The sequence below is a fragment of the Vicugna pacos genome, chromosome 1 (genome assembly GCF_048564905.1).
Source record: "Vicugna pacos chromosome 1, VicPac4, whole genome shotgun sequence".
NCBI classification, from domain to species: Eukaryota; Metazoa; Chordata; class Mammalia; order Artiodactyla; family Camelidae; genus Vicugna; species Vicugna pacos.
The window spans coordinates 38,398,800-38,422,156 of NC_132987.1; the positions used below are offsets into that span (position 1 = coordinate 38,398,800).

Genomic DNA, 23,357 nt, shown 5'->3' on the forward strand with positions numbered 1-23,357 from the left:
GGTTAGTGAGTTTCAAAGATCCATAGGACCCGGCCTCTAACACCACAGAATTTAAATAGTCTCGTTACAGATGTCTTTGAATCAGAATGTGTACAATCCTGACTCAGTTTTGGCTGCTGTGCACTGATTTGCTGACCAGGATTTTCAGAAGTATCATCTGTCTGTAGGTGATGTGAAGTTCTCAGGCTTTCAAGTCTATTAGAGTTTGCTTTGCTTCCCTTCTCAGAGCTTCTTACACCACATAGATCTTGTTTTGTTTTTTGTTTGTTTTTGTGTTGTGTATGTGTTTTACAACAGCTTTACTGAGATATAATTTATATATCATCAAATTCAAATTTTAAAATGTACAATTTAGTAGTTTTTAGTGTATTTATAGGGTTGTGCAGTTGCAATTACCTAATATCAGAAACTGTCATTGCCTCAAAAAGAAATCCATTAGCAGTCACTCTGCGTTATCCCTTACTGCCAGTTCCTGACAACCACTAATTACTCCATAGATGTGCCTATTCTAGACATTTCATAAAATGGAATCAAATAATTGTGTGTGTCTGTATGTGTGTGTGCCTGGCTTTTTTCACTTAGCATAATGTTTTCAAGACTTACCCATATTGTACCATTTTTATAGTGCTGAATAATATTTCATTATTTAGATGTACTACCTTTTGTTTATCCAATTATCAGATGATGAACATTGGGGTTTTTTACCCAGATCATATTTTTACTTTGCAATATCTCCGTAGAGAATTTTATTGCTCCTAGTTCTCTATATCTTCACTGTACCAAACTCTTAGTCACCCTATTAAGTTTTATTTTACCTAAAGAAAGACTATTTTAAATTTAAATATGCAAGTGCAGAAAAATGTAAGTATAAATGAAAGTAAAAATGAAAAAAAGTAAGATTTAAATATATTTGAAAAAGTTGTAATTTAGAAATCATAGATGGCTTTAAGACCTCGATTTGAATGGGCTGTCTTTTAAAGTTTTGGGTGCTCCTTCAATAGAAATCTTCAACCAGTTATTGGATGACAATCTAACAAATGTTACAGAGAGGCTTCTTGCAACTGTCTGAAAGTCAGACAAAATAATCAACAAGATCACATCTGATTCTCTGCTTCTGTAATTTTATTTATCCTATAAATTATGAATTAAACTTTAAATGATCATTAACATTTTATGCTGTCAATTCTATATAGAATTAAGTTTTTGATGGGGCATCTGTTCACATAAAATATAGGCATTTCTATCATTTCACTAAATAGTTATTCTTACAACATCTTAAGCTCTTTTGCAAAATCTAGCATTAAAAATGACAGAGCTTTGTGGTAAAATTAAGGATAGACAAGGCCACTAACAATCTGTAAAACTTTGTAATAGAAACATAAACACAAATAGTGGCATTTCTTATAAATATGCTGGTACGGTTAAAAAATATATGAAATCTCTAGTAAGTATAAATATTAAAGTACATATATGACTTTGTTTACCAAAAAAAAAAAAAAAGCAAGAATGGTAGCTCTGGAATGAGGAATAAGGAAGGTTTTGAGTTAGGTTGCTTTACTGTGGAGACAAAAACAAAAATTACAAGGTATAGGAGTATGCCAGGGCTGCCATAACGGATTTCCACAAACTGGGTGGCTTAAAACAACAAACGTTTATTCTCTCATAGCTCTGGATGCCCTAAATCTAAAGTCAAGGTTTTGTCAGGGCAATACTCCCTCCAGAAGCTCTAGGGGAAATTTAGTTCCCTGCTTCTTCCAGCCTGTGGTTGCACTGCTCCAATCTCTGCCTTCATTTTCACACAGCCTTGTCCTCTGCGTTTCTTCTCTTCTTCTATCTCAAATCTCCCTTTGCCTTCTTCTTATAAGGATACATTAGTAGATTTAGGGCCCATCCAGATGATCCAGGATGTCTTCATCTCAAGATCCTTAATTACACTTGCAAAGATCCTTTTTCCTAATAAGACAATATTCACAAGTTCCAGGAATTAGGATGTAGGCCTGTCTTTTGGGGGCTACCATTTTACCTAATACACAAATATCACAGCTAACTATGTAATAATCATTTCCAAGTTAGAAGAGTTTCCCAACTTGATCCAAGAGGTTGATTGTGGGATCAGTGGATTCTTTAATGGTTTGATGCATTCAGCAGATACTTGGCACAAAGCACAAAAGTGCTAGGGAATATCATGTATGAGCTAACTAATTTACACATCATATTGACATCATTTTCCTGTTTATCAGTTATGTGTGATTAATACACTTTACACATTGTAGCAGAAATACTAACAACTATAAATTAGATGAAAACTCTGCCGTGGTTCTAGAATTTTAAGTTTCTATCAGTTTCAGAATTTTTAGAAGACCAAAATTATGTTTGATTTATTGAGAAAAACTGACAGAATGGCATAAATCATTTAACTAGAATTTGAAGTGAGTATATACAGCAGCGGGAAAATGATTTTTTATCATATGGCTCTTAAAGTTATGTGTGTACAATATAACCTTATTCCTAAAGAAAGTAGATTTTGGAACCATTTAAGTAGGGATATAAAACAGTAATACATTAATAATGGCTCGCTTAAATATATATGTATACATATTTTTTCCCAAAGAAGATATCATCAAAATACAGACTTAATGACTCTTTTCAAGGTTCACAATGAACTACTAAAGTTAAAATTTTCTAGCTTGGTTTTTACCCTTAGACTATTTTTGTCAACTTTAGCAATGTGGAGCATACTAAGATGTAGTATTTCCATTAATACCTTTTGTTGACTCAGGCTGAAACAGAATCAGATCCACTGCATGTCTTTGGGGACTAAGAAGGAAATCCTTTCATATTTTATTTCTGTCAGGTATTCTTTTTAAGAGAATATAAAATACCTCACAGGTTAAGAATTATATTTAGAAGAGTCTCTGAAGGATTTGATTACCTTATTGAAACCCTACACTGATTTCAGTGAAATCATCTCAAGATACACAAATGCATTACAGAGTATCTCTTATTTTGGAGTAAAAAAAGAGATGTTTTGAGATATGACCATAGTAGCGTGACATTGCCTTATACTTGCTTCAACAAATTGACAGTTAAAAATACATTTTCCTTCCTCAATCACTATTTAGGCTACATTTTATAATTTCTCTTAGTAGCACAATTATGTTAAATACTGCTTATAAAAATGAAGATACTTTTAGTACAAGAAGTATGCAGGCTTTGGATTCACAAAATGCTTTTTATATATAGTGTAAACAGATTCTCTTTCAGAAGTTAAGTCGGATTTGCTTTTGAAAAGGGCTGTCAATATTTCATTATTTGTAATATCATTTTAATGATTTATTTTATCATTTTTATGACTGGGAACTATACTCTAAAGAGGGAGAGAATATTGCAAGCATTCCCCATTATGTATCCTCTTTCATTTTGATCCCTTATTGTCTTAAATTCTTAGTTACATTTTTATGTCAGTTTACTTACTCATTTGGTGGATTCCAAAAAGTATCATAATACAAATTTAAGACCCTCTCCCATATATATCTTTAGCAGTTTCTTGATGATTATATTTTAAGTTATTTCAACAAATTCTACAGTTTTAAGCACACAGTATTGTATATGATGCCCATAGTATTAAATATGTTATATATATTTGAGCACATAGTATTAATACTGTGTGGGCAAGTTGGATAGGACATGGTTCCCATGAATGTGGCCTTTCGATCAGTGCAGAAGAGCTCCACAAGTCAGAGGGCCTTGACTATAACTAAATTTATTATAGAACACATGGCTGTTTCTGCTCAGCAGAACACATAAACTTAAATATTTGCTGTCATGATTAACACCATTCAGATCCCAGGAAAAGCTTCATTACGTATGTTGGCACTTGTTCTTGAAGCAAACGGTGACTGTATCCAAATATCTTGAAGATTTGTGGGCTGTACTGTTGCCAGTGTCAAAGACTGACTTCCTTGGACTGCAGAGAAAGTTTGAGAGATAGAAACACTTTAAAAAAAAGACTAATTATTTTGAAAATCCTTTCTTTCAGCTAACACGAATGTGTTAGATTCTTACATAATGAAGTACTGTTTCCCAGGAATGCCAAGTGTCCATCTTCTTGCATCTCTTTGTTCTCTGATTTGTGAGCCTTAAGGTACTCGGAAGTAAGTACATTTTTTGCAACTGTTGCACATTCTGGCTGAGGAACTTTTCAATATTTAACAATTCATATTACTCTTAATGAAGATTCCATCATCACTCTTGATGAAGGATGTGTGCTCAAGAGATATCTGCTCATATAGGGGAAGGAGAAACAGAAAAATGGTTGAAGATAGTATTACAGGATTAAGCCTCACATTTTGGCTGGATAATTTAGTTTTGACTCTAGGGTCCAAACAGAATAAGTTTTGTTAATCCATTGATACCATAATTTTTTTCCATTTTTAAGTTGTAGACTGTTACATACCTCCTGAATTTTTGGAGTTAGATTCAATGTATTTTTATTTTTTAATTTAAGATTTATTTGTGGCATTATTTCTGAGCCCATATACATTTCTGGGGATATCTTTTAGTTTTCTGCATGATGGATAATAACTTGAAAGGGCATAATTTTCTAATTATTAACTTTTTTTTAGAATCCTATCAAGTACTCCATTGTTTTCTGCAGAAGAAAGATCTGAAATTAACTTGCTATTTATTCCTTTTTCTATATAAATGACTCTCAGCTTTATTTCTTTATAAATAGAAAATTTGCTAGGCTATATATGGTTCAAATTTCCTTTTATTGATTTATTTCCTTAGAATGTAGTATTAGTTTGTATGTGCATTCTCATTTTGCTTTAATCTAAAGAATTTTTATGGTTAATTTATGATGAAGATTATTGCTTCTGCTTCAGTTCATCTCATTTCCTTCTTGGAAACATTTTCTTGGAAACATCTCCCATGTTCTCTATCCCTTTTCCTTGCTCTAGGCCACAGGAAATGCAAGTTCTTGTGTGACCTTTCTACCTAATTTTTCAAGTCCTCGTAGAATCTACTTTGTCTTTCTTTGGCTATGTGTGCTTGCTGTCTGACTACAGGCATTGATTTTGATCCCTTGAGACATTTTTACATTTTTTCTCTTATCTACAACTTATGTCCTATTTTATACTCCTCTAATTCCCAGTAGTATATTTCTAAACTGATCACTTCCCTCTCACTCTCAATTCCTAAAAGAAAACCAAACTGTTTTTAAAACATTCTTCAATATATATTTTGTAAAGATATTGAAGTTATACCAACAATAATGATAAAATAATCAGAGCCTTTTTCAACAAAATGAGAGTATCAAGTGTGTTTTGTTACTTAACTGTATAATGCTGATTAGATGTTTCAGTATGTCTTCTACTGTCACTCCTGTTTGTTACATTATGCATTGAACTTTCAAAAATGTTAGATATCATTCTGTTCATCTCTTTCATTTAGAATTACTGAGGTAGAGAGATTAAGCTACTTACCTCTATCTCTCAGGTAGTTATTAGAGGATATGAAACTTCTGTTTCCTCAAGGTTTTTTGTACTAAAACACATTATCTCATCCTGAATGAAAGATGTTTGGTAGGTCTAGCATTTTTAGAGTCATTGTTTTCCCTTAATTTCCAATTATTTTACCATATCTTCTAAGAAAACTGGGTAGAGTGTTCTAGCAGTAAGGCAGTGGCAAATATCTCTGGTCCTTATTTAACTGGCTGTCATAGGACTGGACTTACATTGGCAAATATTTAATCATCTGTCAGCCTCTTGTTGGTGACTTGAGCTAATCAATATCCAATCATGCATTTATGCCATCTGTATTCAGTTCAGCTTCCAACATGGGCCTGATTCTATTTAGATTGGCTTTGAATCTATTCTACTCTGCACTTCCGTTACCGCTACTGAGTATTTCTTGCTACTGTAGTTTTCTGAATTCTCCTTGTGTTCTTTTCAGGCTCTCTTCTTCAATGCTGATTCAGGATGCTTCTTAAAAAGAAATTTGATCATACCCACAAAACAAAAGCTGGGTTTCAGAGATGTAAATCACCAGTTAAGATTTAGAATTGCACTTTGCTGCACATGTGAAACTAACATTGTAAATTGACTACACATCAATAAAAAATAAGAACAGAAAAATATTTAAGATTGTATATTTGGAAAAAATTATAGAGATTTCCTAATGAAAATCTAGGCATTCTTGAAATTCTTTCAGGGATATTGTAAGATCAAAATTAATTTCTTTACAATTTAAGGTTTTGTTTCCTTTTACTTCTATTCTCACCTGAGTATCCAGTATCCAGAGACTACCTGACTGAATGCCAAAGATGTGTTGAGCTGCTTTCTACTAAGCCAATAAAGAGATTTTGCAAAAATGTAAAATAATGTCATGCTTCTCAATATTTCTGTTATGGAAAGTACCATTTTTGTTTTGTTCTTATAAATGTATATTAACATGTAAGGAGTTTACTTTTTGTTATTTTTAAATAAATTAATAAACACATTAAATTTTTTTCTCAATTTTAACTTCTAATGCAGTAGAAGTTACCACCTACTTTAAGCCTTCAGTTTGATTTCTGACTTTAACATTTACAAGGTACAGCCAACCTAGGGCAAGTTAATTAACCATGCTAAGCCTTCTATTTCTACATAGAAGACTTAAATAGGATCAACTAAACATGAAATAAATGCTGTTTATTATTAATAAGTAAGATCAAGATATTTATGTTGCCTTTTCTTTTAGAAATTGTGAAAGGATTTTGTAAATGGTAAAGTTTTATAAGAATATTTTAGCTGATTGTCATGAGCATTCAAGTTTGTAGATGCCCAAAACTAATTCCAGTGACATAATTTTCAGTCAGAATTCCAGAGGCCATATTAAATCATCTACTCTTTCTCTGCCAGGAATAGCACTACTTTATCTTATGGCTGTCCATTTTCTAAATTTGGATCTAGAATTATGGAAAACTGTATGTCTACCAGCATTCTAAAAAATAATATTTCTAATACAATAGATTTGCGTAGTCACAGAACAATTCAAATATGCAAAATAATTGTTCTTTGCATAAAATATTTCAGATAATTCTTTATACTTCAAAAAAACAGATTTCCATTTTTAATGTTCTTTCAAGACTTAAGATTGTAAAGTCTCAGGTGTGTTTGTCTTTAATGAGTATAACTTCTCTGAATCTCTCTTTAAAGAGAGGGGTATATCCTGGGGTATCAATTTTCAGCAATTGCACTTATCAAAATGATTAAAAGATGGCCTCTATTTAAAATCAGGAATCCTGAATACAGAATTCAGGAGAATTCCTTCTAGTAAAGAGGAGATGGGACATAGAAAACTACAGTACAGTTTTAGTGGTGCAGGTCCTTTGCTTTGGGCATCTTTTGTATTACAGCTATTCTGTATGTAAGGATTTCAGTTTTAGCTAGAAATAAATAAAATCAAGTAATGACAATAACAACCTTGTGGCTTCAATAACACATAAAAAGATCTGTATAAATACACTATCATCTGTTTTTTTCTACTACATTTTCTACAGTGGCATGCTTTTGCGTGATGGCTTTTAAGAACAGTTCAAGTCTAGATAGGCAAATGTTAAATCTGTTGACATTGAAATTAAATCCCCGATCCTCTTGTTAATGGCATAATGCTTTAACAAATATAAGATATAGCAGCCTAAAGCACACATTATCCACAGAAATTTAAGGAAAGCAAATGCATATGAAGCAAATATGTGAATTTCAACCCATTCTATAGTGTAGATGTATAGAGAAAAAGTAACTCTTTGTTTTTGTTATATGTAATCTGTGAATATTTCTTTTGGATCACAACCTTTGACAGTATGTGTTTGGCAGAGGGGAAAGGAAGTGACTACGTATATGATTCTGTCAAAAACAATCCAACTATTTAAAGTGTCATTTAGTGTTTGTTTATTTTAGTATAAAACTTTTCATTTTTTCTAATTATCTCCCCACCCTAAAAATCACCTTCATGCCATATGAACAAGAAGGGTGATGTTTTTGTGTCTTTGCAAATTTGAAGATAAAGGAACTGTGTTGGTCTTTGATTGTGCAAAGGCACCTACTGGTGTTCAGGGCAATGAGTATTTTCTACTGGCTCAGGACCCATCTTGCAGGTGAATTTGCATTCTGCTCTTTTGGTTTGGGTACTGAAGCCATCTTTCAGTTGATCTCTCCACTTTACCTAAGCACTCTCAAGCTTTCAACCACTGCTCTCAGCCCATGGTCTGACAGGATATAACTTCACCACACTATGACAAATGCCCTGGGGGGGTCCTCTGGCTCTCAATTTACTTCCAATCCGTACAAGAAGTAAAATTAGACTAAGAAAGCTAATTTTCAAAGTTCTCCCTTGATCACACTTTCTTCTAGATTTTTTTAATGAGATACTCTGCAAAATCCCCTCCTGCCAATGATTGAATAGGTAGTCAAGGGAGGAATTTCTGCTGTTGATGCTCTTTTCAGCAAAGCATTTCCCCACCTTTCTACAGTTTTTTTTCAGGATTAAAATGATTTGAACTTTTCTTTTACTTCTAAGTAAAATTCCCCTTCCTCTTGCATTGAGCTAAGAGTTAAATGGTAGACACAGAAGGAGAAATTATTGAGACTGACTTTGTAGGCCTGTCATTGGTGTGTTACATCAGAACTAAAAAAATCTAGTAAATTATCTTTTAAGAAAGTAGCCAGGCTTTCAAATTCAAATATATGCATGTGAAGAAAAAAAGCACAGCAAAAAGACAAAATAAAATGCCTTAAGATATTCAGCCTCTGGGTGGTGACATAATGGGTCATTGTTATTTATTTATTTATTTAATGGGTCATTGTTATTTGTTATATTCTTTTCTTTATTTCCCATATATTACACTACTTTTATGATCTGAAAAAAAAAGTACTGAAATGGCCTTTTCTTGTCAGAAATACCACTAAAATGACTTCCCAGATATCTCTCTCTCCTCACCAATAGCATAAAATAGAAATTGGAACAAGGAAGAGATAAGATGTGATAGGAATTATTTGGTCATAGTTGAGAACTTCCTTAGGATAAAATTGTAATATATAGATGTAATTTATGGACATGATTGGGTATGAAATTTCAAACAAAATGTTATTTTCTTTTTTCCTGAACATGGTAATGTCTCAAGTACAGTACCAGTTAGCTGGCCTTATATAACAGTGAGACTGTTTATGTAAAGAAGATACAAGAAACTTACTTAAGTGTACCAAAAAGGATAAAGTTTAATCAGAACAAAAGAGATTTTTCAAAAGGCAGCATCTTTCTAAAATCCCTTTTTAATCTCTAAAATAAAAGGGCTAGGCAAATGATCTCTAAGGTCCCTTTCTACCACAGTGTTCTCTGATAGCATGAAATCCGACTCTCTAATGAAGGATAATGCTGCACTGAATCAGGCCAAAGAGATTTACTGATAGGAAATATGAGAAACCCAAATTAATCAACAGAATGAAGGAAACTAGGACTGGCTTATGGCTTATTTTTTTCAGAATCACAAAAACAAATAGAGTTGCATCTGGTTGAAATAATGATGCTAAAATAATGTCAACATGTGAAACCAAGGGGTCTAATATTTCAATTTTAACATTAGATGAAATTGCACGTTTAGATAATATATAATTTTGATTATACTTATGAAATTACTTTTTAAATATAATCAATGATACAAGCAAAATATTTCTTTTTTTTTTTTTAATCTCTTGTAGGATCAACCAGCTGGGGCTTGAAACCATTAATTACAGTGACACTTTATCAGGAAGGTGTTCTCTGGCTGACTCACTTGTCTAAAACCCCACAAAAGTGTGGGAGATTGCCCTTAAACTGCTTAAAATCTATGTCACTTTAATATAAAAGATTGAAATGAAAGTAAAATGATAGGAACAAACAAGAGATGACAGGCTGATAGTAAGGGAGGGGAGAGAGAACTGTAAACAAACACAGAGCAAACAGCTTAGTGATTTGAGGCCATTTAATCCAAGAAAATCATTCTTATATACCTGCCTTAATGCTAAATGAAGAATCTTTGTATTGTCTCAGCATAACTGAGGCTCATAATGATACTAATTATTTTTAAAAAGTGAAGTTTATAATGTTCATATAAAGGTTTCATCAAAGATTGTTAAAGAAATACAACTTTGGCTCTTAAATGGATATATTTCAACAATGTGAGAAATGCACTTTTGTAAAACTAGTTCATTTTATTATAACAAAATATTGATTTAAAATCTCACTATTATATTTTAAATTTTAAATTATTTTATTTTATCTTAATTTTTTTTTTTTTTTAGTTAGGGAACAGAAGATGTTAACATTCTGAGAGTATCTCTTTGCATAATGTTTGCATTGTGAGCTAAAAGACCATTTAAAAAACCCTTCTTGTTGTAACTTGTAGCTAGAACATAGCTATCGCTTTATAATCCATAAGTGAACAGCTCTAGGACAACTAGGAATAATGTATTACAAAAAAGTTTACTGTAATTTTTATGCATTTTTGTATATATTATAAATGAGAAAATGTTTATAGTATTTAAAGGGATCTGCTTAATTCTATTTCTCTTTTATGTAGAGAACCATTAGGAACAGGCCTTGGGGCTGAGAAGGGCAGGAGCACTTTCATATGATGTTATACAGAAATGAATGGTAGATCCAGAGATCTTTGAGTGTGGAAAATTTGGTAATATATTAAAAAAGAGAGCATTTTAATTTAATTGTACAAATTACTTTCAATCAGAGAATTACATCCCTTCATATAGAATAATGATGGTCTTCATTTTTAAGAACCTGTGTAAATTTCTATAAATTTTTCAACCTAAACTCCCAAACTTAGATTTTATATAGACTGCAGTATGGTCACAGTAGTAATAAATTGATTATTGCTGGGGCCAGTTGACAGTTTTCTTTCAATATCACCAATACCTAGCAGTTATGGCATTCCATATTCCTTTTATCTGTTTCTTTGAATAACTAGACTACAAACTCCATGAAGGCAAGGACCATGTTTGAAAATTCAGCACATACCATAGTGCTTGGTGTATAGTAGATATTCATTATATGTTTATTCAGTGATTAAAATAATGAATGATTAGTGGATCTTTCCCATTTTTCCCTTCTTTCCCAGTTCATTTGGTTGAAACTTAAGTACTCTACCTAATTTTACTCATTACCATTTCTGATTTGTTCCTGAAAGGTAATGCTGATTGAGACCAGATGTCCCAGAATAATGATTCCTCATTTCACCATACTGCTCAACTTTCCTGAGCAACAATCCTGCAACCCCTACTTGTACAGCTAGGGTAGCCTGTTTAATTGCTTGAGTACCAGGCTCTGTAGCTGAATTATTTCCATATAGCTGATTTACAATATATAGAATGTAACAAATACCAGCTATGTCAAATACTGATTCAATGATTTAGATTTTCAAGTACTTGTGCTCTTTGTCCCCCGTACCTTGTGGGTAGTGCTAATGTCTTGGATTAAGTAATCCTATGTAACACTTTAAACAGCTTCTTGCATGAGTTTGAAAATAAATGTATATTTATTTATACATATAGGTTTATTGTAAACTAGTCATAAATATTTCTCTTCTTTGAATAGCAAGCATGTGAGTTTTTTACTTGTCTTTGTATCAGATAAGATATAATCTCCAGTATATATTACATGGAATTATTATATTAAAATATTATTCACTCATTCATTTTCACATATATTTATTCATTGATAAATATTTATAAAGTATCTACTATATACAATAGCCTATGTAAGGTAGAATGGTAAAAACAGTAATAGCTACAACAGTGACAATATGGTCTCTGACCAGATGAGTTTACAGTCTAGTAAAAGATGTAAAAAAAATAGTTAAGTATGAAACAGAACATAGTAGTCACAAAAGGTGTAATGCTGTGTTAAATCAGAATTCAAGGATCTGGTCTTATTTACGTTTAATCTCTTCAGCTCCTAGTACAAAGTCTAGTGCTTTTATCAAAGTAGTGCCTTTTTATTGTTTTTAATTATTTATACTGATTTTAAGTTACATTTTAAAGCATAAAACCTGTGTTACATAACTTACCAACTAAGACACAATTATTCAACCTGTTGGAGACAAAATAGAGGCTTATGGGTTTCATATACTTTCTATTGCTGATGAAGCCTTTTTTAGTATCACCCTATTAACTATTCCAGTAATTAATTTCATATTATATATTCTTACACGGCACATTTCTTCTATATACAAATGGAAAGGATTGTAGTCTAGGGTTTCAATTTAGGCATGTATGTTAAAGTTGATCACCAGCCGTTCAGTATTGTGCTTTCCTATTGGAGTCATGTCATAAATGTATGGATATTTTCTGCTTTAGTGGTCATGGTCTTTTATTCCTGCTTTGGCTTTTTAAAATCAGACCAGGTTTATTTTCCTAAGGATCTAAATATCTATTTATGTGTCTTTATATTTTCTCTCACCTAGTAGAGATTTAGAAAACATCGCTACTCATTCATCTTTTGGCTTTAGATCAGAAACTTTCCTTTCTACTTTGGATCAGATTTGTATCCTCTACATTAAAATCTACAAAATTATCCCATAGCACATATTTCATTCACTCAATTTTGGCAAGGGAGAAACTTTCCCATTCAGTCTTGACGTGGGAGAAACTGAAGCTGTTTACATGAAACCATCAATACAGAGGTTATAGCAAATTCATGGAGCCCTCTGACATTTTTTAAAATGGAGAACCATGGCACTGGTTTCAGAATATATGGGTCCTTGTGATTTTTAATGCCAGCTTCAAGCAAACAACACAGAGGTGTGGGTATAAAGGGCTTAATATTTTTTTTTAAATACCAAATCTAAATCCCCTACCCTGAACTTTAAGAAACATAAAATTGTTCTAATATCTTAAACAGTCAGATATTAGACTGTTTAATCTATGGTAGATATTTAATCTATGATAATAATTATAGGAAATATATTTATCCTATGGTATATATAATACTGAATAGTTATTCCGTGTTAGTAATAACCATAAGAAAGAAACTATATTGACCTTGGAATGTTGCCCTAAATATTACTGCAACTCTTTTTTGCTCAGGAAGGGTGTTTTATAAAAACACAGTCATTTCTGTCTTTACTCCATCAATAGAACCTTATTTTGTTTCCTTTCATGTTTTGTTTTCCTTCCACATTTATGCTTTTTTTTTCCCATTCTTTTTTCAATGACAGACTCAGTAATCCAACAGCAAGGAATACTCCTAAATGAATAGTGAAACCAGGTGAGATTTAAAAAGTGTTAATGGAGGATATGAGATAGAAATTTTTTCTGTTCAGAAGCTAAAGTCACATATGTGACTGTAGAATATTTAGAATGAAAATATTTTGGAAATGCAGCTAATTACCATCTATAGTGTAAGGCCTGAACAGGGAGGGTTCAGGAGAAAACTATCTTTCAACATACTCATAGAAAAAAAGACTAAAAATATGTGAACCAAATACTCAATAATAACAATAAACAGCTAAAAAGAGAAGAGTGAACAAAACTTTCTTATTCTAATAAAAGAAAACATTATGGTTAAAAAAAAGAGTCTTTCCAATAGCAATATAAACCAAAATATTCAAGAACTGTATGAAGAAAAATATAATTTCTTTACTGCTAGTCATAATTCAAGACCAGAATAAATGGAGATGAACATCAGGATAAAATGAATCAATATTGTGAAGTTGTGGTGGACAGTGTGATGGACCATCTAGATTCTTCTTCGATGAGAGAGTTGATCTCATAATTGTTAGGAGTGCTATCTGAAGACAGTCTTCAGCTGTCATCCCCTTTAGAAATTGTCTCAGCTGAAGAGAGAGACGTTGTTCAGAGCCATGGCCCTTCCCTGGTCTCTCATATCCAATAACCGATTGATAAGAGACTTGGACTATTTCAACCCAACTTGGGAAACCCCTGACTGGCCATTCTAACTCCAGAGCTCCCGATGAGGTTAGCTGATGCTGTTATTGGACCTGCAGTGTCTCAACTCCTTCTAACCATTACTATTACTTTATTCTTGTTTGAGAATATTGTGCATGCTGTCTTGGTCTCTAAGTCTCTTTTCCAGTGAACCTAGCCTGTGATAGTTAGGGCTATCCTTTCTTCTCCGATTCATTTAAGGAATTCGGTTTCCTCAATTTATGAGTCAAAACAATTGCAATCAAATTCCAAAAAGATTGGTATGGGTTTACATACTAGTTTTAAGGTTTAAGGTTTGTTTAGAGGATTTATGTGTCAAACTTCATTATTATTTTATTATATTAAATTTATTAGAGTGGAGATAAGGAGTAGGACTTTGAACCAAATATCAGAAATTCTTAAAAGTAGCCGTAGCTGCTCAGATGTCACAAGCATAGAGTTACACAAGTAAATGAGTGAAATAATCCAAAATCTTATCTATATCTATTTGTGAATATATTATATGATGACTTTGAATTGATGAGGGAAAGATAGAATACTCAATAAAATTATAGGGAAAGGAAAATTAGGGAAAAAGTATTTGGGGGAGAAAACTTTGTGGATGCCTATCTCATTCATATCCCAAGTGAAGTGCCAGATGGGTTAAAGACGTAAGTATTTAAAACAACTATAAAGCATAGAAGAATATTTTTAATAATCTTCTCATGGAGAAAGCCTCCCTAAAAGAGATAGAGCAAAGTTAGAACTCTAAAGGACAAGGATTAAATTTGAACTAATCAAATTTAAAAGTTATGATTGGCAAAGGATATCATAACCACCACACACATTAAGAAATTAAGCACAGAATCAGAATATGTTTGCAAAATATATACATGGTAAGTGTTTGGCAATCTTAAGATAAAAAGCCCTCCGACAAATCATTCTACCAACATTGCTCATTTCTTCTTTGTCTGTCATGAGACGTGCACAGCATTGATAACGTTAATTTTTAAGTTTAAATTTACAGTAAATTCACAGATTTATAATTTTTATGTTTCCACTTGCACTCCAAGTTGGGTTTTTTTTTTGTCTTTATTTCTATTCCAATGATGTAACTCTCTGCTGTCTTTATCTTCTTTTTATGCTAAACCTTGGCATTTAGCCTACAGCCCTGCTACTTCCCACCATTATTACCTCAGACAACGAGGTAGATTATAGTAGTCCCCTCCTGATCACTGGAGGAAATGTTTCAGGAACCCCAGGGGATGCCTGAAACCACAGATACTACCAAAGCCTACACTGTGTTTTCCCTATATCAATTAGCAAGTAGTATATACAGGATGGATGCACTGAACAAAAGGGTGATTTACCTCTGGGTAGAGCAAAACCAGACAGTGCAAGATTTCATCACACTACTCTGGACATCGTGGCAGTTTAAAACTTAAGAGCGGTTTATTTCTGGAACTTTCTGTTTAGTATTTTCAGACTGTGGTTGACCACAGGTACTGAGAATGCAGAAAGTGGAATGGCAGGTGAAGGGGGACTACGGTACTCCATTTAAATTTTTTTCCTGGAGGTTAGAGAATCTTTATTACCTGCTGTAAGTTGAGTAACTAGTACAAGTTGAGTGATTAGTACTACTCAACCACGCAACTGCAAGTAGTTGAGGAACTGCTGTAAATTAAATAACTGCCTAATATCAATTGAGTAGACAACTTACAGTGAAGCTAAGGCTTCTCACTTGTTCAAAGGACATTTCTCTGCTGCGCTTAGATACCCTATAGCAGAAAATGAAATACAGCTTCATGTTTGGCCAGTAAATACTGGGTTATAAATCTGTTTTACCCAAGCCCAGATATCCTAATTTACCCAAGAGCTTCTTAAAGAGATCGCGCTAGGGAACAGAGTTACTTTTCACAAGGCATTGCAGATACTGACTGTCAAGAGAGCATTTGACATTCATCTGACTGTTTCTAAAGGCTACTTTTGGGGAAATTTAAGATTTTAGTACAACTTGATGCTAATATGTGAGTTTTGGTAAATCTTCTCCAGGTAGCAATAGCCTTACAGTTATCATAGAAGTTGAGGTGTCCAGAGATCGAGGCATTTTTAAAGAAATGATACATTAGCTTTTGTTTATTTTCTGCAAGGGCATGACCAGTATGCCCTGAAACACACACTAAAAGCTACACAGTTTTTTGAGATCACATCTTTATGTACATAATTGTGCTGTGGCTCTGTTGTCCCTTAACCCCATTCCTGAAACTCTAAAATCAACTAAATTCTAGAACATAGTCTTATAAAATAACTGCCTACCACATACCCTCAACTGCTCCATAATATTTTGGGCAGGGGATTGCCTAAGAATAGGGATTTAGCATTTGACGTGGGTGCTGCTGACCTGACACTCATCATGCTTTGGCATGCCCTGACCCAGTTTGAGCCTGTGATTAATGGACAGCTTCGCTCCTGTTGTCACCATTTTCTCCCTTGAACTTCTTATCTAGCCTTTTCCTTTAAAGCATCACACCCTTGTCATGATGTGTACTCTTAATATAAATTATTAATGTACTATAAGAGTAAACTACTATTTTTGAGGATTTACTATGTGGCGCTAGCACAATTCTAATCACTTTTTAGACTATTAACTAACTGATTTTTGATACTGTACTAAGGCCTTCACCTACATTATCATAGTCTCATCTTCACAAAATTCTATGAAGTATATGTTAGCCCTGTTTACATATTATGAAACTAATGACCACAATAATTAGCCAAATAAATAATTTGGCCAGAGTTACAAAATTTTGAAATATTAGAGTTTGTAATTTTCTGATAGCAAGAACCAGAACACCATCTCCTGAAACTGACTGTCAGTGCCACCTCCTTTATAGCATGGCAGTTATGATCAGAATCCATCCCAGGAGGCACCATCAAATGGAAAAGGAATGTTGGTTTGGGGCCATCTCAACACAACTTCTTTTTCCTTCAGTGAATTTCAGGTAGCCAATGCTTCTGTTCACTCTGACTTCCTTTGGCCCCTCACTTTTCACACTTAAGGATTTTAAGACTCTGGGGTCATAACAAACTACTCATCCTAAAATTATTTATCATCTGTTTCTTAATAGCTAGAGTTGCTTTACAATCTCCTTTTATTCCTGATTAAAGCATACAGTATCTTTCCTATGTCAAAAATATTGTGTATATATACACATGACAAAAATTCTTTGCTTGACCAAACTTTAGTCAGGCTCCTGAATGTTCTTGTAGGCCCATTTATGCACTTCCTTGTAAAATCTAAAATTTTAGCAAGAGCCCTGCTAGGTTAGATTAACCACCACCCTTCCCTCAATATCTCCTCACCCTCAGTATCTAATCAGGTTACTCATTCTCCACACACCCCTCCCATGTGTTGTCTGAGCATCTGATTACTGGTTTGTCTTCAGCAAGAATTCTGTTAAGTCATTTTAGCCAGAATCCCCCTTACCTTTGATGTTTTCTCTTAGTAATTTTCCATCCACTGGCTCTCACCTTGTTCTATGGCTGTGCTGTTTTGAGAATTGAGCCCAGTCTTTCTCCCCTCACTGTAAAAATCTCATTGTATTGGTCCCTTTAGCCTATTACAATAGTCCTGAATAAAATCTGCCTTAATATCTTCAGTAAGTATCATTGAATTTTTTTTCTTTAACAGTTTAATGACATTCAAGTATGGAATATTGATAGCCATTTTGTTTTAATGCTTTCTTTCCTTTCTTCTTCTTCTTCCTCCTCTCCTCTTCTTCCTCTTTCTTCTTCTGTCTTAATTTTTTCTACTTTTTCTCTTCATTGCTGTTAATCCATTAAAAAAATACTTTAGTGACTAAATAGGTTCAGAGATCCCTCAGTCCACTCTTTTCCTCCTTGGTTTCCCGGTGTATGCTAAGAATATGTTTTATATCTTTCTTAGAAATATTATTTTATTTTTCATGAATTTCCCTTTTGAAATATTTATGAAACACATATCTTGTTACATTCAATTAAAGCATTGGCTTTCTAATTTTCACTCTGGTAGTAGTTTGTACAAAGTGATCTACCACATCATTCAAAGGACTTCAGAGTAGGTGAGAACCTATGTAAATTGGAAAATAAAGTGTTTAACCAAAATTTTCACACCCCATTGCTTTTAATCTTACTAGAAGAAAAATAGAACATTGATTTATTCATAAAAACATGTAATTGTTAGAATAGATAGTAGGACAAATTTGAATAAATAATATGTATAGAGAAGAAGATGTCGGCTCCCTGTTGTTTCAGCAGATTAACCAATTTCTGTATTTCAAAAAGTAGCAATATAAATTGGCTCCTCTGTAATATTCTATTTCTGTAGACTATTATTCCTCTTTGATTCCTGACATTAATCTAAGCATCTACTTTGCATAATACCACAAAAAGTTAAGCTGTGTCTCAAAAATCATTTCAGTACATTTGAAAAATACTCTTATTTGCCTTAGTTATTTCCTTGAAATTTGTTTTTATTTTTAATGTTGATAAAACTGAAGTATATTTAAATAAGAGATTTTCTAATTCTGATATGTTAAACTATAGCCACTTGCTCTTCTCTCATAACAACGAATCTTCTACCTCTTCCAGCATAAGGTGGAAATTGTGTTATTCTGTAATCTATCTTGTTCAATCTGCTCTCAAATTACACTTCTACTGGGGAGTGTGCACTTATTTTTTTTTAATTTGTTTTTCTTTTTCAGCCGTCACAAGGAAAAGGACTCTTTTAAAACAAATTGTATAGTTTTTGCACTTAATTAAGGACTGCATCAAAGAAGAGGAATTGAATTAGCACAGCTGGAGGACCTATTTAGTATGTGAGAGTGATTGGTGTAAGGTTTCCTAATTTTAAGAACTTAGTAATTAATAAGAATTTAACAAATATTTGTTGAATGAATAAATAAAATTAGCTTTCCTGTGAATTAGCTCAGTGTCATGGAAAGGATGAGTTGACAGTCAGGCAGAGAAGAGAGCCACCTGAGCCTTTGTTGTCTGCCTCCTTCACCCCTGTACCCTCCGTGCTGGAATGGGATCAAATGGATCTTCCTCTTTCCATTCACAGCCTTTTCACAAATTGTAATAGTTTTATTTGTTGCTTTGCTTATCTTGTGTCTGCTATCCTACTGGGATGTAATCTCTAGGTGAGCTGAGGGCTATGTCTGTCTATCTTGTTCAAATGTTTAGCCTGGTGACGGTGAAGAAGCACGTAGTTAAAATGTGTCGAGGGAATGAATTTAGCTTCTGCATGAGTTCATTTTGATTCTACTAGGAAAAGGAAAGTGATTCTCTTCGAAGATCTGTTTCTTGTCTCATGCATGTATCTGATCTGAGCAGTAAACTTGCCATAAGCTCACATTCACCATCAACTTTGCAGTCTGTTTTCAATGACATGTATCCTTAACAAAACTGGAATATTTGTTTTCTAGGATAATTATTTCACTAAATATCTAGTGTTGCTGGCATTATAACTGCCATGCTGTACTGCTGAAAAGTAGTTGCCTAAAAACCATTTGGCACTGAGATACTTTGTTTGGGAAACTTTGCATGCCTAGTCTGGATTCTTGTTACACCCCCCAGCATTGCTATACTGAGAGGCCCTAAATGTTTCGCCCTCATTGAAATGTTGACAGGAGACTATATGATTAAGGGACCTTGTCTAATTCTCATTTGAGAGGAAAAAGAAAAAAAGGGCATCTCCTACAGTTGCCAAGGATAATATAGTTGTGAGAAACAATCTCATGATTAACTGGGGTCTCTCCAAAGATGAGAGATTGCTTCTGTTAACTATGACTGCTGTTAGTTGAAAAATGTACCCAGCAGAAAATGCAAAACTGAGAATAATGGGTATAAGATATCAAAGCAAAATGGAGATACCATATTGTCCAAATAAGAGTGTTTTATAATTTATACAGGGGACATCAGGTGGCTCTTGAAAGATTTCAGCCATAGAAACATACAGAATAACTGACAGTTGTCCTCACCCTATCCTTGACTGAGCTGTAACTCAGGAGTCTCTCGGGCTCTGCTTGTCTCCACTTTCAGTGTCACTACGAGGCTCTTATAATCCCGTACTGGGGCTTTTGGTAACTGCTTACCCTTTGGCCTACCTAGTAACTTCTTATCTTTTTGCTCTTCCTGCCAATCTTCTTCCACATTAGTTCCTTTTAAAAAGGTAACTTACACTATCCAGTAGCTTAAGGAAGTAAATCATTGAGAGCTGTCAAATAGGCCTCTTCCTAGTCTGGTGACATTTACCTTTCTCCAGTTCATTGCCCTTTGTCATACCCTTTGTCTTCTCCCCTGTAAACATTATTCCATTTATACATTTCTTACCCATTTAGAATAGTCTTTTTCTTAAACTATGCCTTTCGCCATGCTATTTTTCTTTTCAGAGCCCCTTCCCCTCTCCTCACCTGGCAGACTGCCTTTGAGCGCCATCTTAAGTGCCATGTCTACTGTGAGTCTTCTTCTGACTCATGCAGAAGTGGATACTCTGAAGCATTGAATTTATACCTCTGTGACAGTAAGCATCATTTGTATTGTAACATTTGTTTATATGCCAGTCTTCACCACTGGTATGAGAAAACATTTATAAGTTTTCACTGGCAACTACTTTATAAACTTGGCTTACTTTTTGATCCCCATCAAACTTTTGTTGCATGAACAAATTATCTTGAGAGACCAGCCTCTCAGCAAATAAAAAAGATAATTTTTTAGCCTTATTGGAAGAATTCTCCTGGAAACAATGATCTGGAGTATTCAAACCAAATTAAATTAAAAATTGTTGAAACAACAATTTTACAGCAAGCATAGGGAGAGTACAATGCTAGATACAATAGTACAGAAGGCTTGAAACAATTACCTACTGGTTTCAGAGTTTCCTACCATATTAGATGAAACATATTAGGTAAAATGACACTTTTAAGAGTTTAGTCAATGTCCCAGTAAAGAAGTACTAACTCATCAAGACTTTTAATTTCCACAGAAGTAACTGCTACTAATAGATTCCTCAAGAATTGGGGTCTGAGAAAAATCTAAGTGCATGGATTCAGAGTGAATGTGGGTTAATTGGTTGCCCAAGGAGATAATATAGATGAATTAATAAAAAGGGCTGAAATCAGAAACCTGAGTACTAGCAATATTTTTGGAACAGTCAGAAGAAAGTCATTTCCTACATAAACTTATCTCATATTTGCTAGAGTGGATTGATGAATTGATTCCCCCATCTAGCTATTCGTTTTTTTCTTTTAGCACTTATTTATTGCCTACTATTTACCTGGTTCTCTTGGAATGGAATTATAGAAGCATAATTGTGCATGACACTCCAGCATCACATTTAAATTAAAGTATAATCATCATCATTATTTGAAACTTGTCTTGGTCTACCCAGAAACACACATGCTAAATAACTACTTTTTCCTGCTTGAGTTATACTGGCTGCTTAAGACATTTCTTGACTTAGTCTAAAGCAAAACAACTAAGAAACTTGGAAAATTCCCAGGTTCCAATTCACATATACAGGATTATTGGCAGATTATGCCCTAGGAATGATTCTGGAAAGCCTATAGTTTCCCCAATTTAAATTCTAATAGTAAGCTCTAATACCCAAGGTATTGATTAAATTGTGCTTTCACACATTTATTTCCTAAGATAAATATGCACAATCACACATGATTTGTTATTCTAGAGCATTTTGATTTTGGCTAGCAAAAAAATACTTAAAAGATCGTATGAGTATTACTTAATTTCTAAAATGAGGTCTGGAAAATCTTAAAATAAATTTCTTTATATGTGGTGATTCTGTTCACTAAATGAAATTCTAGAACGTGAACTCTGAGAGGGTATTGATTAAATTGTGCATACATTTATTTGGATATGTCAGAATCTAAAATTCAATTCAATTATATTATAATAATACTTAATAGGACACTTTTTCAAAGATGGAAACATTTTAGGATCCCAGAAGATTTAAAATATTCAAAATTAGTGATAATTTTGAATATTTATTTGACATAGTTTCCATAGAATCAGGAAAATAAATCCATAATGAAGACTTTGATACAAGTCTATATCAAATATAAACATTGTTATTTGTATGTAATATATAATATCACATGAAGGGAAACAATATAACATGAATTATTACAGTACTACAGACAAAAAACAAAGTTACAGCAAGAGCCAATATATTTGTATTGTATAAATAGAAAGTGCAAACTTGTGGTAGCTCTGCTAAAAGCAAATGTCACCATGTATAAACAATTCTGTTTAGGTCTATCCACTGTTACTTCTGAGGTGTTTTGTCAATTGACATGTTACATGGTATAATCTGTGTAGCAGCCAAAATACCATAATATATTGTGACAGAAAATAGGTAAAATCTATCTACTTATGTATCTCTGATGCTTACTTTCAGTTTAAATCAGAACTCTAAGTTATGAATAGAGCTGACAAAGGCAAGGGTAGATCTCCTGGCTTACAGGCTTCTGTACCTAAATAAATAATTTCTGTACATTTTTTTCTGTCTTTAAAAATTAATGTAATTTGAAGGACTTGCTTTCACATGTGTATGTCCTAATAAACGACATTTCCTTTCACACAAGATGCAATTTTTGAACATAGTTGGAAGGTTATATTGTTGACTCATAAATGTTCCATTTACCAACCTCTTATTTCTGTAGTGTTAAATGTGTGATTGAGTAACTCTCAAAATCTGACACTGGGGCATCATAGAATGGCCTATGGTGCTGTGTCTTTGACAAATGTCTGAATGTAATTTCAGTGAAATGTGAATTTAATCTAAGTGCTTTTTTTTTTTTTGAGAGAGATATTTTAAGGGGATTGAAGCACAAAGATTTTGTATTTTTGTGTTAAAATCGTGCTTTATAAAAGAGGAATAATATTTATCCTGTAGTCTTTATTTTAACATAATATTTTAATAACTGAAATGATACAGATAATTTTTGCATTGCTATTATTATTCAGCAGCATAAGCAAAACAAGAATTATATCCAGTGCTAATGAAATGGAAGTGTTGATAGCCCTATCTTAAAATAGGAACAATATAGTAATGTAGTAAGGTGGCAGTTTCTTTAGTGTTTGCCCTAGGGATACAATTCTGCTATGTCATGTTGCTGCTAATCATAGACTAAGAGCTGATAGGAGCTAGATGAATGTAGGAGAACCTTTATGTGATTAACTCTAGTAAAGAAAAACTCACTGCTTCATGAGTTCTCAATTTCTCTAGAGATGTTGACAACTCCATTAACAGAAAAGAGTTTTGAATGTGTCAGATGAGCCTGAGTTAGAGACTGCAAAATTAATTTTGAACCGCAGCTAAAGAAATAACTTGAATTAAAG

At 33.2% G+C, this 23,357-nt stretch overlaps 1 long non-coding RNA gene across 3 annotated transcripts in view; it reads left to right on the plus strand.

Moving 5' to 3' along the window:
- Window positions 1–23,357, plus strand: part of LOC116281280 (uncharacterized) — a 209,747-nt gene that overhangs the window by 107,883 nt on the left and 78,507 nt on the right. The window contains exons 4-5 of one of the 3 annotated variants that reach the window (XR_012072331.1): window positions 10,601–10,674; window positions 13,250–13,299. The exons of the other annotated variants lie outside the window; for them this stretch is intronic. This is a non-coding gene — a long non-coding RNA (uncharacterized lncRNA). The remainder of the gene's footprint in view (window positions 1–10,600; window positions 10,675–13,249; window positions 13,300–23,357) is intronic. 3 annotated transcript variants of the gene reach the window in all.